The sequence below is a fragment of the Pleurodeles waltl genome, chromosome 1_2, assembly GCF_031143425.1.
Source record: "Pleurodeles waltl isolate 20211129_DDA chromosome 1_2, aPleWal1.hap1.20221129, whole genome shotgun sequence".
NCBI lineage: Eukaryota > Metazoa > Chordata > Amphibia > Caudata > Salamandridae > Pleurodeles > Pleurodeles waltl.
Genome location: NC_090437.1, coordinates 928,847,212 through 928,864,014, shown reverse-complemented (window position 1 = coordinate 928,864,014; position 16,803 = coordinate 928,847,212). Strand labels below are relative to the sequence as shown.

Here is a 16,803-nt window from a genome sequence, read left to right as displayed (position 1 = left end):
CCCTGTACTCCACCGGGTGTCTAGTTTTCTAACTAATCTAGAGTTGGTACTTTTTCCTGAGAGAAGAAGCAAGCACACTACCAAGACTCTTACTTCTGTCATGTTCCAAACATTCAAACTGTGAAAAGAAACACTCCTAGGTTAGGCTAAAAAGACCCCACACCCACCAACCTAGTTGGTGGCATGCTTCATCATTGGGGTCCCACCCAAGACACCTAGCATGTCATGGGTGTGCTTCGAAGCATAATTACAGTGGAGCAGGTTTCTTTCATATTTTATTTTACCACATATACTGATTGGATTTGACACAAGGGTGAGTGATGGTTCAATAGATAAAATCTTATTAACAAGAAAATACTAACTAATTATAAGTAAGTACAAAACTCTTTAACTAAATACATGACAGTATTGCCAACTGTGAAACTGAACAAAGAATATAAAACAATATAGAACAGGCAGTTTACACTCACTGTAGTTCCCAATAATTCTTTTGGATGTGGTAACTTCTGAAACAGCCAGCCACACACAGCCCAGGCTTAGAAGGACGATCGGGGCAGTACATACCAGTCTCCCTCCGGATACCTCTTCAGGCACAGACTGTACATTTCTTAGTGGGACAGTCTGTTTTTGGAAATGGGAGGAATGTGATCAGGAAAATGGCAATATTTCAATCTAGCCATATCCTCCACCACTGGTACTCTATGAATTCTTGCCTGTTCCACCACAACAAGGCTCTCTATCACAGACTCCTGAAATTTCACATATTTCATCTTTGAATCAGGGGAACAATCCCTGAACACAACAAAAGCATTAAAAGTTGCTTTATGGAAGAGATGTATAGCCAACTTTTTATACCAAATGTAAGAATTACAAACAGCAGTGCAAGGTTCCAACCTCTGATCTACTCTGTCTACACCACCCATGTGCTTATGGTAGTCTAAAGTGCATGCAGGTTTGTGCACTTCAGAAACCTGCCCCCAAACAGTCACAGGGGAAGTACACATCATGGATGGTAGTCAGCATGTAGAGACATCCCTCCTGTCTGCAAATTTCAGAGCTAGCAGCTCATCATTACACAAGGCACTGCACTGTCCCCTCTCAAGTTTGTTGGACAGAAGCTCCTTTGGATAGCCTTTATGGTTAGAGTGGATTGTGCCACAAGCAACAGTGTCCAGTCTGAACAATTCCCTGAACAATTGCACTCCAGTATAGAAGTTATCTAGGTACAAATGGTGACCTTTGTTAAACAGTCATCTACCAAGTTCCCTCACAGTTTTCTTATTCACTAACTCCAAAAGTGGGCGGACAACCCCGGGGGGGGGGGTCAATACTGGAATCCCTACCAGTGTAGACCCAGACATTATAAACATAAACTACTTTCAGACAGCATATACATCTTAATTCCATACTGTGCTCTCTTGCTAGGAATTTACTGCGTAAAAACCAAATGGCCCATGAACAGGACGCAAGACTCGTCCACAGCTATTTCTTTCCCTGGAACATAGACCTCTGAAAAACGAACTACAAAATGATCAAGGACAGGCCTAATCTTAAACAGACATTCAGAATCAGGGTTATCCTGTGGCAGCATCGAAAGAAGCAAATACCGATTACAACTCATGGTTGCAGGAAATATAGCCGTTGCCATCAAGGGACTAGTAGACCAATATGAAGACAGTGATGGCTTCCTTATCAACCCCATAAAAAAAGTTAAACACTAGAACTTTTTCAACTCTTTCAGATTTGTGGGAAGCCACTGGGTAGCTCTAGAGCGTGGCCGAAATCTGGCACTGTTGTCCATCAAATACTGTTCAGCATATAAATTAGTCTGTCAACAATCTGTTCCAAAAATACATCATCCATAAGCAACTGAAAGAATTTGATAGGCAAAATGTTTTCCGTATTCATTCTACACCCCGGGAGACCAGTAAAGGCAGGCAACTCTGGCTGCTCCATGTCTGGGGCAATCCAGAGTTCAGGTCTTCCAATGGGAAGCCTTTCAGCCCCACGCTGCTGCACTATTGGCACATCAGTGTCCTCCTCTAAACCAGGCTTCCTCATCAGATGATTCCTCTCAGACAGAAAATTCATTACCAGAATCTTGCACTTCCTCCTCTGCCTCTGATGCAGAGTCAGTCTCATAATCATGGTCAGAAGATGACTCAAAAAGCATACCAACTGAGCGGTCACCCTGCGGCCAGCCATGAGCCTTTCTAAGAAAAGTAAATTGACAAATGCACCAAAAACAACCAGCACTATGTAAAATTAAGTAATAAACAAAGTGTTACTTTATCACAAAGAGTTATGTACTCAAAAGCTATACCACTCACTTGCCTGAAAAAGCTAGACTCACCAGCAACTACTCTGTACAGACACAGGAATCACCAATGATATCCCACTAAAATGGAAAAAGAAAAGTTTACACATAAGACAACACAAATATCATTGTGGACAAATCTAAGGACAATTTCACACACAATCCTGCATTTAGTACACCATTTACAAAAATGTAATTCGTGCAAGGCAACAATAATCATTTGGAGTAAATTGTTTTTGCTTACCCAAAACATGCAACTACGCAAACTGCAGGTCAACCACTGCCAAAACCACAAGGAGTCACAGCAAAGGAAACAAAAGCTTTGCACTAGAACAAAAAGGAGAAATAAACCGTTATAATCTACTTTGCCAGTTGACAAACACTCCCCCACCAAACATTTAGCAATTTTCCCTGGTGTGTAGTGATTTCTGCCCCCCTTGTGGGCAGATGGACCTAAAAAAAAACGAGGCTGATGGCTTCCCAAGGGGGTGAAATGGCCAACAGTTAAGTGCCGCCTTTGGGGGATGACCCTTGCCCAAGGGACTGCCCCCTCACACAAAAAAAAACAAAAGGAAAAAAAACCTGGGGTCTTAGTGGCTTCTGTCCCCTTTGGGGGAACCCTTACCCAAGGGGTCACTGCCCTAAAATTAAAATTGCACAAATCCCTGGTTCCCAGTGGGTTTCGACCCGCCCACCCAGAAAAACAGCCGATCTAGCACCCAGGGCGGGCTGAAACATGGATCAAATATTGCCCCCAAGGGAGCGACACTTGACTAAGAGGTCGCTCCCCTAAATCACCAAAAAAACATCCCTTGTGTCTAGTGGGTGGATTCCTGCTCCATGATCGTGGACCTTGCCCGCGATCGTGGAGCAGGAATCCATTCAAAACAGGCACAGGGATGAAAAAACTCTTTCCTTTCCCCCTGTGTCTGTTTCCCCTATCCACCCCCCTCAGGAGAAGGACTCACCAAAAGGTAGTCCTCTCTCCTTGATGCGCTGGAAGCAAATGTTGCAAGTGCGTCCCCAGCAGCATCTGATGGCGTCAGCGTGCTGTGAGCGTGCTGACATCATTAGATCATCGAGGGGGGATCAGGTGGCAGGGGAAGTGCTTTCCTTGCCACCCCTGACTGGGGGTGAAGGTGCAGGACGAGATCAGCTCGTCCACAACACCCAAGTGGTTATTCGGAACAAAAGAAAACACTAGCCTCATTACAACCCTGGCGGTTGGTGGAATAGAGGAGGTATTACCATCAACAGGCTGGTGGTCCCTACCTCCACTATTATGACATTAAACCGCCAATGTACCACTCCATCCGCCAGGGTGGTAACAGCTGCCGGGCTGGAGACTTCGGTCTCCAGCCAGGTGGTCGTCACAATCCCACCCTCGGGATTATGACCCTGCCTACCGCCATGGTTTTCATGGCAATCTCACTGCCACAAAAACCATGGTGGTAGGCATTATCAGTGCCAGGGAATTCCTCCCCTGGCACTGATAGGGGTCTCCCCTGCCCCCCCTCACCCTCCCTAGAGTCCTCCCGCTCCCGACCCCCCGACATCAACACACCCACACGTGCACACATACCCACTCATACACACTCATACACACACGCATACCCACATCCACCCACGCATGCACATACCCACACACTGCAACACACTCTAACATACATTGTCGCACACATGCATTCACAACACACAACATACACATACACTCACATTCAGACATTCACGCACGCATTCCACGCAACTCACACACGCATGCACGCATATAAAAACAGACACACACACACAACACCCCACACACAACACTCCCCACCCCCTCTCCTGTTGGAGAACCTGACTTACCTGCTTGCAGGGGGTGCTCCGGCAGGAGGAGGGACATGGCGTTGCTGCCAGCCGCAGCGTCCACCAGCAAAACACCGCCAGGCCGTATCATGGAACATGATATGGTAGGCAGTGTCTTGCTGGCGTGGTGCTGCTGCTGGCAGCTGCGCCACCTTACGTCCGTCCACCGCCATGACCATCAACAGAATTCCGCCAGCCTTCTGGCAGAATTCTGCCTACGGTCATAATGCGGGTGGCGGCTGGTAGCCACGGCTACGATATGTTGGCGGCTGTCGCCGTGGCCGTAGTCGGTATTTACCGCCGATGTCATAATGAGGCCCTAGATCTAAACTGGAGTAGAAATATTGTATGTACTCTTGGTTATAAAGGCTTGTTAGTAAAATACTACAACTAATACCATAAGTTAATGGCAAGCTATGGTAAGTAACTCCTTCCTGCACGGATGAAGGGATCTGATTTCAAATGTAACATTCTCTCACATTCATCGTCTCAACATAGTCATACAACAAGCAATAGAAAACATTCGAAGAAAGATCTCCTTGTGAGCTGTCTAAATGCAAATATATCTCATCCCTGTTAAACTTTTCTAACTTTGAAAGTGTAAAAGTCTCCAAAGAACTAATATAACTATTTTCAGGTGTATAATGAATACTCATAGTCACAATCAACAACAAACATATTAGTACACACACAATTCCCAAACTAATACACATGCATTTGCAACACATATTGTTTTTAACACAATTGTGACTGTTATCCATGACCTATAAAGAATCAGAAAGTGGAAGAAAAATAAAAAATATTTAACTATGCAGCCAGAAATCAAAACAAAAATAATCTTCAGTTTTCTTTGTTTTTTTTTTACAAAAGCTTTCAAACTTTTCTCCAGAACTTTGTCAAAAATCGGTTTATCAACTTGTCAAAAATCAGGTTTTCAAAGTCTCTTTCAGTAGATCATAGTCTATTGAACAGTGATATTCACTTGTAGCATGTAATGTATCTCTTGTTCTGCTGGCAATGTAGTTTAAAATTTCAGTTCAAAAGTAATTCAAATTCCAAAATATTGATCTGGAAATTCACGATCAAAACAAAAAGACAAAAATTCACGTTGCCACTCATCTGTTGTCAAATACTCCTATTTCAGGAACTGAGTATCTCCGATTTGCAACACTTTTTCTCTTTGATCTCTGATTTGACTTTTTTTTCCTTCATTCAGATCTTCATCTGTATCTGCTCTTGTTGTATCTGGCTCTTCATTTATAGTTGACAATACATCTTGAACCTTTTCACTTGTCTGCAGATTGGGCCACTTGTCTTCTTTCACAGTTTCCTTTGACAGTGTCGTTTGCAAAACTGGACTTACAACTCATCTTGACTCTGCAGGATTTTGACCTTGACTTGATATACCTGCACCATTAGCTAATTCAGGAGGAGTCAAATCTTCATATCTTTGATTCAACTCAACACCCTCCCAGCTGCTTCGGGAAACATGATTTGTTTCAACTGATCTTCTCAGTCATCTAATTCTGGAAGAGTTCTCCTCTGACTTAACTCTCCTGCTATATTTGTTGATGCTTGAACAACTTCAGGTACCTATATGTCATCTCTTAGAGGTGTGTTTGCGTCGTCTCTTAGAGGAGTACCTGGATCTTCACCAGTTTGCACTGGATCTGTTTTTGTTTCCATAGTCTTTCTTCTTGCTCCTTGAGACTGTACAATAGTTGATACTCTCAACAACTCTTCTTCATCTTCCAGAGGCTAGGGCACTTTTGAGTGTGGCTGGCGTGAATCCAGTACAGAATCCCAGCACACTTTACAACAGTCGTAGTAACCAGTACAACTTGGTATGCGCCCCCTTCCACCTAGTTTGCAGACAAGTTTTCAACATGTGCTTCTTGATGACCCCCCATTCACCAGCTTGCAGACTGTTACACTGATCTTGGGATGGATGCACGGTTGTAGATTCCACCTTGTGAGAGAAAGAGTGAACTACATCAGCCAGACTCTTGCAGTAATCCAGCACCATATCATCTGTTATATTCACAAGAGCATTTGCAGGAACAGCTGGCAACCTCATTGCACTACCCATGAGGATTTCATGTGAAGAAAGTCCAGTCTTTCTATCAGGTGTGTTTCTCATGCTCATCAAAACCAAAGGCAAAGCATCTGGTCATTTCAGATTTGTAGATGCACACATTTTTGCAAGTCGTGCTTTCAGAGTACCATTCACTTGCTCTACTAATCCCGATGCTTCAGGACAATAGCTTCAGTGCAACTTCTGCTCAGTGTTTAAGGCTGAACATAGTAATTGTATCACTTTGTTGTTGAAGTGACTTCCTCTCTCTGATTCTAAAGAGGCCGGTAACACAAAACGAGGGATTAACTCCCTAAGTAAAAGCTTTGCTACTGTGAGGCTATCATTTTTACGTGTAGAGTAAGCTTCAATCCAGTAACTAAAAATACAGACCATCACCAACACGTATCTCAGACCCCACACACAGGCATCTCAATAAAATCCATTTGCATTCTGTTGAATGGACCTCCTGCTCTTCCAATGTGACTCATATTGACAACTGTTCTTTTCCCCACATTCATTTGTTGACATGTAACACATCTGTGACAAATTGCTTCAGCAACCTGTCTAAACTTTGGATTGAACCAGGATTGTTTAAATGATCGGATCATTGCATCTCTGTCAATGTGTTCTTGACCATGATAGTATCTTGCCATTTGCGTCAGTAGACATTTTGGCAACACCACGTGCCCTTCATTTGAAATCCATAGGTCATCAGCATCCCTTGGAAAACATTTCAGTTTTATCCAACCTTTGTTTTCATCTTCAGAAACAGTTTCTTGCAAACGTTTGATTTCCTCCCAGGTATCCATCACTGTTAACATGTAATGTGAATGCACTTCTTCATCTTTTAGCTCTTTACAGTTCTCATTAAAAGAAATGCCGTTCAGTGCGCAAAACCTTGGGATTTGGGCTGCATAAGCATTTCCCATTGAAACAAAATCATTTGATTTTTGGTGTGTACTGCATTAAACCGCAGCAGTCTTCTGCGGTAATTGTAGGGCTTGTAACAAATCATTAATTCTATCACCGTTTCTAATTGGTGAGCCAGACAATGTTATGAAACCCCTCTGTGACCACAGCTGTCCAAAATCGTGGACTACTCCAAATCCATACTGGCCATAACTGTGAATAAATACTGCATACTCTAGTAAGAGCCACCAAATCAGCCACTTGTGCAGAAAATACTCTTGAAGCTTCGAGTACACAAGAAATTGTGCACACAGCATATCCAGATTTTAATGTTCCCACATTGTCTCTTAGACAGAAACCTTCGACAAAAACAATTTGATCATTTTCCTCTAATGGAGTATCCTGAATATCAGGTCTGGGTTTTGTGCACAATTCAGTAACCTCCAGACAATCATGTTCAACTTCTTTCAGTTTCTTAATTTCAACATTTTCTACTGTGAGCAAGGTTGCTGGGTTAAGCACTGTACACCTTTTCAAGGTAACATTTGAAGAGCCCAAAATGAGCAATTCATAATGTGTTATCCATGCATTTGCCCAGTATTGAATTTTTGTTCTGGTGAGCAAAACTTCTAGAGAATGAGGGACCAGAACAATTAAAGAATGTCCCATCACAATACTCTCACATTGAGCTAGTGACAAACCAACTGCTGCTACAGCTCGCAAACAGCCCGGTAAAGCTGCTGCGACTGGATCCTAAGTAGAAGAAAAATATGCTACACAGCGATTTCCACCTCCATGTACCTGGGGAAGGACAGAAAGACCACAAACATCACGGTCATGACAAAACAACATAAATGGTTTAAGGTAGTCAGGCATTCCCAAAGCTGGTGCTCTGCACAATCTCTCTCTGAGCTCAATAAAAACTTTCATACAAGCTTCATCAAAAGGCAGAGGATCAGAAATATCTTTGAGGGGCAGTCTCTGCAGTGGCTTTGGAATAACAGAAAAATTGGGAATCCATTGGCGACAGTAGCTCACTATTCTCAAAAACATCCTGATATCTCTTTGTGTGACTGGAGGATTAATTTGCAAAATAGCTGTAACTCTCTCTCTGGACACTTTCCTTGCACCTCTTTCTAAATGGTGTCCCAAATATTTAACTTCTTTCTGACAATACTGTATTTTCGCTGGAGACACTTTATGTCCATTCTCTCCCAAATGATTCAATAAGGCAATAGTATCTTGCCTGCATGCTTCCTTCGTCTTTGAAGCAACCAAAAGATCATCAATGTACTGAACTAATGCTGATTGGAAAGGCATTTCCAGTCATTCCAAATTATTTTTCAATACCTGATTAAATGTGGACGGTGACACTGAAAACCCCTGTGGGATTCTGCACCACCAATATACCTGATTTGAACATTTAAAACAGAAGAGAAACTGACTATCCTCATGAAGAGGCACAGAGAAAAATGCTTGCATAGGTCCACCACCATGTACTGTTCTTCATCACAAGGGATTTGAAACAAAATCACTGCTGAATTTGGTACTACTGGACAACATTTGACCACTATGGAATTAATTTTCCTCAAATCGTGAACAATTCTAAATTTCCAACTTGCCTTTTGCAAGCCATAACAGGAGAATTACATGGGCTGCTAAGCACTTCTTTTAGAACTCCCTGCATCACAAAATCTGCAATTACAGGAGTAACTCCTTCAATTACATCTGGTGCCACATGATATTGCGGAATTTGCAGAAAAACTACATTAGGTTTGGCTATGACTTTAACTGGTTCTACTCCTTTGATCAGACCATTATCTTTCCCAGAAAGATCCCAAACTTTTAAAGTAACTGTACTGTGTAAGTCAGTTGGCAGGTTTTGTACCATAAATGCAGGATAGAAACTAATCAGTGGCAATTCTTCATTAACTTAATCACATTCAGTTTGCATAGATGAATCATCATCATCATCACTATTCGTCTGAATAGCAATTCATTATTTGTACAGGTAATCAAACATTTTGTTTTGCACAACAGATCTCTTCCTAATAAGGGAACTGGACTTGAATCACAAACTACAAATGTATGCAAACCTTCAAAATTGCCAATTTTAACAGGATTGGGTTTGTCAAGAATTTACTTGCAACTCCTACACTCTGCACCATTTTCCCAGAAAGTGGCACATTAGGAAATTCTGCAGTTCTCACTGTAGAGCGTATAGCTCCTCTATCAACTAAGAGTGAAACATCATGACCCATTACTTTTCCATTCAGATAAGGAACCTTTTGATCCACTTCTAATGATGTTGTTAACACACATTCTTCTTTATCCGAACTCTCACCCATCACTTCATCATTCATCACTTCATTATTCAATTTACCCTCACTATGGAGTGTTGACTGCTGCACCATGTGATTACTTTTATTTAACTTTTGACTTGTGTTCTGTGATGGAAGCATCATCTGCTGCTGTATCATTGGAGCTTGAGTTATCTGCATTTGTTGTGTTGGTGTAATTTGCACTTCGGGCTGTATTTGCTGTGACTGTAGCACCTGTATCTTTTGCATCATTTGGGAACTTTGCATTTGTTGAGGAATCTGCGTCTGATTACTATTATTTTGGACATTTAAATTAGGACCTCTCATTCTTGCTCCTCTCAGATTTGGAAAAAGATTGTTTTCATTCATCTGCGTAACAACACCTTTCTGTATCATCATTGGACACTCCTGTTTCCAGTGCCGTAGGTCCCCGCAAGCATGACAAGATAACATCCTTTCATTGTCTGCATATCACCTGATTTAACAACAGTATTCAAATCAACACCCCCATTTTCATTTCCACCACAACTTCTACTTCTTGCCTGTTCCTGATTTTGAAATACTTGCATGTTTCCCTGCTGCTGTGGAAAATTCCCTGCATTCCTAATTATGTCCGCTTTAATCTGCATCACCATTGCCTTTTCCTTCAATTTCTTCTGCTTTATTTACAACTCATCACTACAGTATTTAGCAAACTGTAGTACTTCATCAACCGGTTTTGCTTGCCAGCAAATCAAATGACTCTTAAGTATTCGGCTAATTTCAGGCCTCAATCCTTCAACAATTGTTTCTGTGGCACTGTAATGTTTAAACGCTTGCAACAATCTCTCAAAGTATGCATGTATTGACTCTTTCGCTTCCTGTGCTGTCCTATCGATTCTCTGCCAATCAATACTTTTAGGTGAAATTCTCATTTTCAAAAATTCAATCACTTTGTAATAGTACTTCATTACATCAGGAGATGGTGCACCTGTAACTGGATCTTGTGGAAGCTCTCTTGTTGGCCAGTCAACAATCCTTTTGCATTCAACCCACAAATAAGCTGGAACCACTATTTCTAACAGGGTATTCAAATCCTCCCACAGGCATCTGTCTGCTGGTCCCATTCCACTGGTTTCTCTCTCAATCTTGGGTAGTCATTTGTGAATGACAAAATTTCACTTCTGTTCCAAGGAACATATACATAATTCCCTCCAGTAATTTTTCTCATTGGTAATATCTTTACTAGATTATCAGCCTGCTGCACATTATCATTTGATTTTGCAGACTCCCTTTTCTTCTGATCTCTTTTCTTTACCCATCTACCTTCCCATGTATCTAATGTTCCCCATCTTTGAATATTCTGAATTAATTCCTTAATATACATTTCCATTCCTCTTATTCTCATGTTCTTAATATCTTTTGAATTTAATTCTAATCTGTAACGTCTTCCCAGTGGCTTTGATTTCTCAATTTCTATTTCATATTTCTCTACAGGTTCTGCTACTTTCTGATGTACCAATCCTGCTTTGTTCATAACATTTTTACATATGAAGTGTCACTCATCTTCATTATATGAGTCAATCCTATTTAATTCAAGTGTTCCCTCAATCATTTCATTCAACTCTAATTTAAGTCTTGCCAGGTTCAATGAATTTCCCTCTTCAGCACTTGTTTATGCTCCACTTGTTTTTTCTAACCAGTCTGTTAATTGCTGAGCTGTCAAACAATGTAATTAAACATTATTATTTACATTAGACACACCATGTGGACTAGTACATGGAGTTTATAGAGTCATAAAACATGAATTTGAATTCAAGTCAGAATTTCCCTAATTCTGTGAAGTCCTGGAATAACTTAAGTCAATCAGTGGACCTGTCTTTACAAAAGTCTGATTCATTGGAGACATAACTCCCGCATTTACATTGAATCTCTCCATTTCTGCATTTGAATTAAACATATTCTGTAGATTGCTCTCATTATTTCCCTGAGCAAACAATGGTACATCAGGACTAATAGTAACAGGTACTGGTAATGCTTCTGGACTTGATTGAAGATTCTGATTTTCTCGAATAAATTACTCCAGAATTCTGGTCTTACAACATTAAAGAATTTGACTGTGATATTGTTACAGGGTGTACCTCAGGATTGTCTGAAACTGCACTGGAGCCATTGAATTAGGTGTAGACTCCACCTGAAGCATCATTGGTTTCTGATAAATCTGTGATATCTGTGATGATTGCAATACTGGTACTGTCATACTCGGCACAGAACTTACAACAGGAATTGTAGGATAGACTACAGGTAGCTCAACCTGAGTCATAGGTGTCGGAGTAACTGTGATAGCAGGAACACTAGTTGCAACTTGTACTTGACTCTGTGTTACTACAACTGGTACTGGAGCACTTGGACCAGTACTAGCACCTGGACTTGTCTCTTGTGCTGCATACTGTATGGTGGAGGACGACTTTTCAGTAACTGCATTATGAATTCATCATCATCTGAGTCATCATCATAAATCAATGATTTCCTAGCCTCATCTGACTTTGGCTCATCTTCTTCAGAAGAGCCCTTATTCTTCTTGGACTTTTGTCTGACACTGCTCTCCTTCTCTTGTTTAATTGCAGGAAACATCCCAATTCCCTTTAAAGTTTCAGTTCTTCAAAAGTTTTGCTCATTATCCCATCTTGCTTCCAATAATGTCTTCTCAATTTTTCTCATTCTCCTCTTAAATTTTAATTTCTCTTGTTGTCTGGCCACTAACTCCCAAATGGCTAAAGCTTCAAATTGTGCTGGTCTCGGAGGAGGTTTCAACTCATACAGCACACTCCTCGGTTTCTCTAAAATTCTCATATTAAAAGTTCCATAGGCAGGAAACCATAAGCTCCCTTCCTTCTTTGTAATTGTGCACCATTGTTTCAACCAAATACATGCTGTGGTACCCTTCTCTTCAATTGCGATGTATGCAGGTGTACCTTCTGGTGCGGTAAGTTCTCCTACTCTAACTGGAATATAAGCATCTCCCTTAAGTGCACTCTTTAATGCTTTGACAATTTTCATTTTTACTTTAATCTAGCTTAAAACTACAATTGAAATTCAAAACAGAAACTAATTGAGTCCCAAAATCCTTTTCGTCTGCCTCTCTCAACCAGTAGCCCTTCACGGTTGTCCACCAATCCGTTCACGGCTCCCTTTCACAAATTGACCTATCCCAGCACAGACCTAAGTGACCCACTCACACGCACAACGACTGTCAAAGTCTTGTGGCTTGTCCTTCAGAACTCAGTTCTCACTAAAACTAATGCAAAATATTGTGAACACTAAAGAAAAATCAGCACACCAGCTTGTCTGCTTACTACACGTAGGGAACACAATCACTTTGGAAGCCTTACGACTGTGGCTTTTAGCTCTGACAACTACTTGTTCGACTTCAGCTTTCTCTGACTCGCAAGTAAAATTTGACCAGAAAATTCTACCCTTGACTAATACTAGATCCTCCTTGTGCACTCAGGAATCGGCAATATCTGTCAAACTAACACTCCCTTTAACACACACTCTAGGAATACTATTTGTCAACCACGCCCGATTGACCAACTAAACAGACAAGTTACAACAACAACCAAGTGTCTTCTACACTTGTACAATACTCAGTACTTAGAGTCTTAGACCACGCAGGGTCTGTATACCAACAACCATGTGGCCAATTTTTTAGCACAAAGCGTCACACCTAATTGAAGTATGATGACATACATACACCCTTTGGAGTACACACACTTCCTAACACACTACATTGGAGTACTCCCTAATTCTCACAAACATCACAATTCACCTGCAATTTGCTTAGGCAGTGCAAGCGCAAATCCTAACCCAATCATAAATCACATTAGGAATGCTGGAACATCTCCAAACAAGCATTGGCAAAACCAAATTAATTTCATCAAGCACTGGTAAAACCAAATCTCCAAATTCTTTCTAAATGACATATAACCAACCCTCCAATTGGGACAAAATCATCCCTCCTATTTAGGCATAACCAAACCCCTCCTATTGAGGCATAACTATCCTCTGCGCTACCAAATTTGTGTGTTTGTCCAGTCTTATATTTCTTTTGATAATTTATTCATAAGGTGACACGTATAGGGTAACCATCAATTACCCTCAGCGGTCGCCACGGATCTTTGGACTCAGATAGGAACAAGATGGACAACAACAATGAGATCAAATTAATGAACATCACTTTTCCTTTTGGAGTCAGTAATTTATACGCACCATGACCGATGTGGCCATGAATTACCACACAAGTTTAGTTAAGTTCAAACATTTGTTGCCCTTTAGATTAACAATGCTAAGATCACTTGTAAATCATGTAAATCAAACACAAGACCAATGATAAAAGTACATAAATAACACAGGCTGATCAAATCTATGGAATCTTAATCTAGACAGAATATTTATCATTAAACATTCCACCACCATGCAGAATAACATCAATAACAATTGTCTGATAGACACAGAGGACATTTAGCTATCACAGATGAACTGTTTAGAATCAATTTATATGAACAGTCAAATTTAGAATGTGGCATCCTTAACTATTAGTCTAATCTGATAAGCATGTTTGGGCTTCATGCAAAAAGAAAAGAAGACAAAAATTAATTTGGAAAACATCTGACTTTGGCACTAACCACAAATAGTACTTGGGTTTCGAAAAGAGAAAACATAAATATCTGCAAGAAAAATAAATAATTATTTTGGTTATACCTTTCCTAAATGGATCAGCAGGCAACGAAGGCTTCATCAGTGGAGCATCTTCTGGTCTTCTTCATTGGGCAGTGACATAATAGGGAACAGTTCAGTAATATTTGGCCTTAATGCATCTGAACTGACAGTGGCAGAAAGCTAAAGACACATCACAGTATTACACTAGCAGAATAATATAAATCTCCAAACAGCTGGGAGCTGCAAGGTACACAGGAACAGAAGAAAAACTGAACTTACATCTCCTAACTCTGTTATATTAAACCTCTAAAAAAGCAACTAGCCAAACCTATATTGGCCAGTCTATGGGGTGATGTAAGTCAGAGCCTATTGCATTTTCTCCACGTTCCAAAAGTATCTTTTCTCATTTTCTGCATTCACCATTGGTTCATCTTCGCTCCCAGCAGTCACCAGTTTCTGCAGTAGAATACATTTGTTGCAGACTGCACATAAAACTATTGTTCTAGACACACACTATCTCGCAGGAAGACAAACAAATGTTACAACATAACAACATAACTTTTCCACGGTAAACAAGTCACACAGGATGCTTAGAAAATGTTTTTTCACAGTGTTAGCATTTTAAACTTTGCTGCTTTATTTTACTAACACAAGGTCTTTTTAAAACGAATGCTAAAACATGCAGCATAAAACATTTCATAATATTCAAACTATTAATCCTTTTAGTTTATATTAATATTCCTTTTTCAGTACATTTAATTATGAACATACAAAATACATTTCATTAGACAGTTATTTATTATTATGTCTAACTAGATTATGGCTGCCACCAGAGTGGTCATGTTTTCCAAACCACACGTTTTCAGTATCTCACATTTTAAACACGTTATTTAATTTCATTTTAGTGTCACAATGTTATTAATAATATTTGTTCTCTAACACCGTTATCACTCTAGTTGCTCGTTTGAACAATATAGTAGCCGCTGATCACCAGGGAGTTAACTGCCAGTGTGTTGCTGGTGTTGAAAGTGCATGTTTCAGTCTGTATGTCAGAATGGTTTAAAGAAATAGAAGAGAAAGGTATTTGAGAACTCACTGAAAACATGTTCTAATTTTTCTTTCTGCAGCACTAACCATAATTTCTATGACAAAATGAACCCCTCATTGTGTTCCTTTCTAAATTAAATGTTTTCATTTTACCAGATTGATGCAATCAAGATAGCTTCAGGCATGACACACTTTTGCCTTAAGTAAGAATGTTAGCGCTCTAGTTATTCTTTAAAAAACTCAGGGAGACTGCAGTAGAGCACAAGGTAATCAAATGACAGGCTGCTGTTGTTGGAAGTACATGTTTTACTGAGATTGTCAGACTTCATTCTCATATGGCTGAGAAAGATATTGTAAACTTACAGAAAATATGTGCTCATTTGAGCTTCTGGAGCGCCTTCCATAACCTCTATGGGAAAATCAAAGAAAAACTGTTTTCTTTCAAACATGATTCATGGAATCCCAGCAGAAGGCTTTTTCACAGAGTAAAGTCACCTCAGAACACAGGGTAAGAAACAGCACAGGAAAGTGTTATGGAGCATTGATGCTTAGGGATATATTCACATCCTCTGCACTGTTTTCAAGGCTAAGAGAGTGCATGGGAAACAAACAATCAGCCTTATAGTGGCCAGTTTATTTCTACTTAGCCACAACTTTATATCAGAATTTGATTAATTAAATCCTCTAGGTTGAGATTTTGTTGCAGCGTATCACATAAATATTCTCTGTCACTCATGATAATTAGCATCTGTATGCTCCTTTTTGTCCTAGGAAATCCAATATCACCTCTCCTATTGCTTTCTGATAACACATAGATTTATCTCTACATTACATGATATTGAGTACCAGGCCAACATCAGAAACAACCGGTGTCATATTTACCAGAGGGGTGACATTTGATACAAAGGATTTGCAACTTAGCAAATTGTTCTGAAAGATTGGCAGTTTTGCAAATGTAAAAAAGAAATAGGAGCAGTGTTAACATTCCCATGTGGCTGACAGAAACCATTCCCACTGCTATGTGGCACAGTCAGAGGTCCGTCACTGCCTGCAGCAGTGCCAGGGTGCTTTAAGACTTCCACACGGATCAGTGTTCAGAGTTGGCCTGGCCACACTCTCTCATCAAACAGACCCCTGCCACTTCCGAGCTGCTACAACTACTGTCCCCTGATCAGCAGTCATAGGCCCATGGCACCACCTTGTCTGCCCAAGGCAGGCTGCCAGTGATCAATAGGATGTCTTGTAGAAGAATGTCCTGCCCATGGGAAAGCAGAAAATTGGGCTTAACTGTGCCTGAGCTAACTTGGACAAAGTCTGGAAACTTAACCTGACTTCATCCTATGCAAAGGTCCTGCCATTTCCCAACTTTGATGATAAAATTGAAACTAGCCCCACCCCTAATGTTTACCACTGAATGAAACAGAGGTACCTCTCCTATCCTGAAGAAGGAAGGGGCAGCTCTAATTCTTATGGCACCTAGTACTAAGTGAACTCTAGGCAAATACACTACTACTGTGTGACCCACAATCCTGATGAAAACCCCAGTCCGAAGTTATGAACAAGCATCAGTGTATGGTTTGCAACTCAGA

The 16,803-nt window shown here is 40.6% G+C and overlaps 1 protein-coding gene and 1 long non-coding RNA gene across 4 annotated transcripts in view; one reads left to right on the top strand and one right to left on the bottom strand.

Annotated features, from left to right (window-relative positions):
• LOC138246181 (uncharacterized) overlaps positions 1 to 16,803 on the bottom strand; it is a 156,946-nt gene that overhangs the window by 3,855 nt on the left and 136,288 nt on the right. The window contains exons 2-3 of the long non-coding RNA XR_011194236.1: positions 2,562 to 2,644; positions 2,354 to 2,398 (exon numbers count right to left, since the gene is read on the bottom strand). This is a non-coding gene — a long non-coding RNA (uncharacterized lncRNA). The remainder of the gene's footprint in view (positions 1 to 2,353; positions 2,399 to 2,561; positions 2,645 to 16,803) is intronic.
• SLC7A2 (solute carrier family 7 member 2) overlaps positions 1 to 16,803 on the top strand; it is a 395,073-nt gene that overhangs the window by 368,469 nt on the left and 9,801 nt on the right. The gene's annotated exons all lie outside the window — the stretch shown is intronic.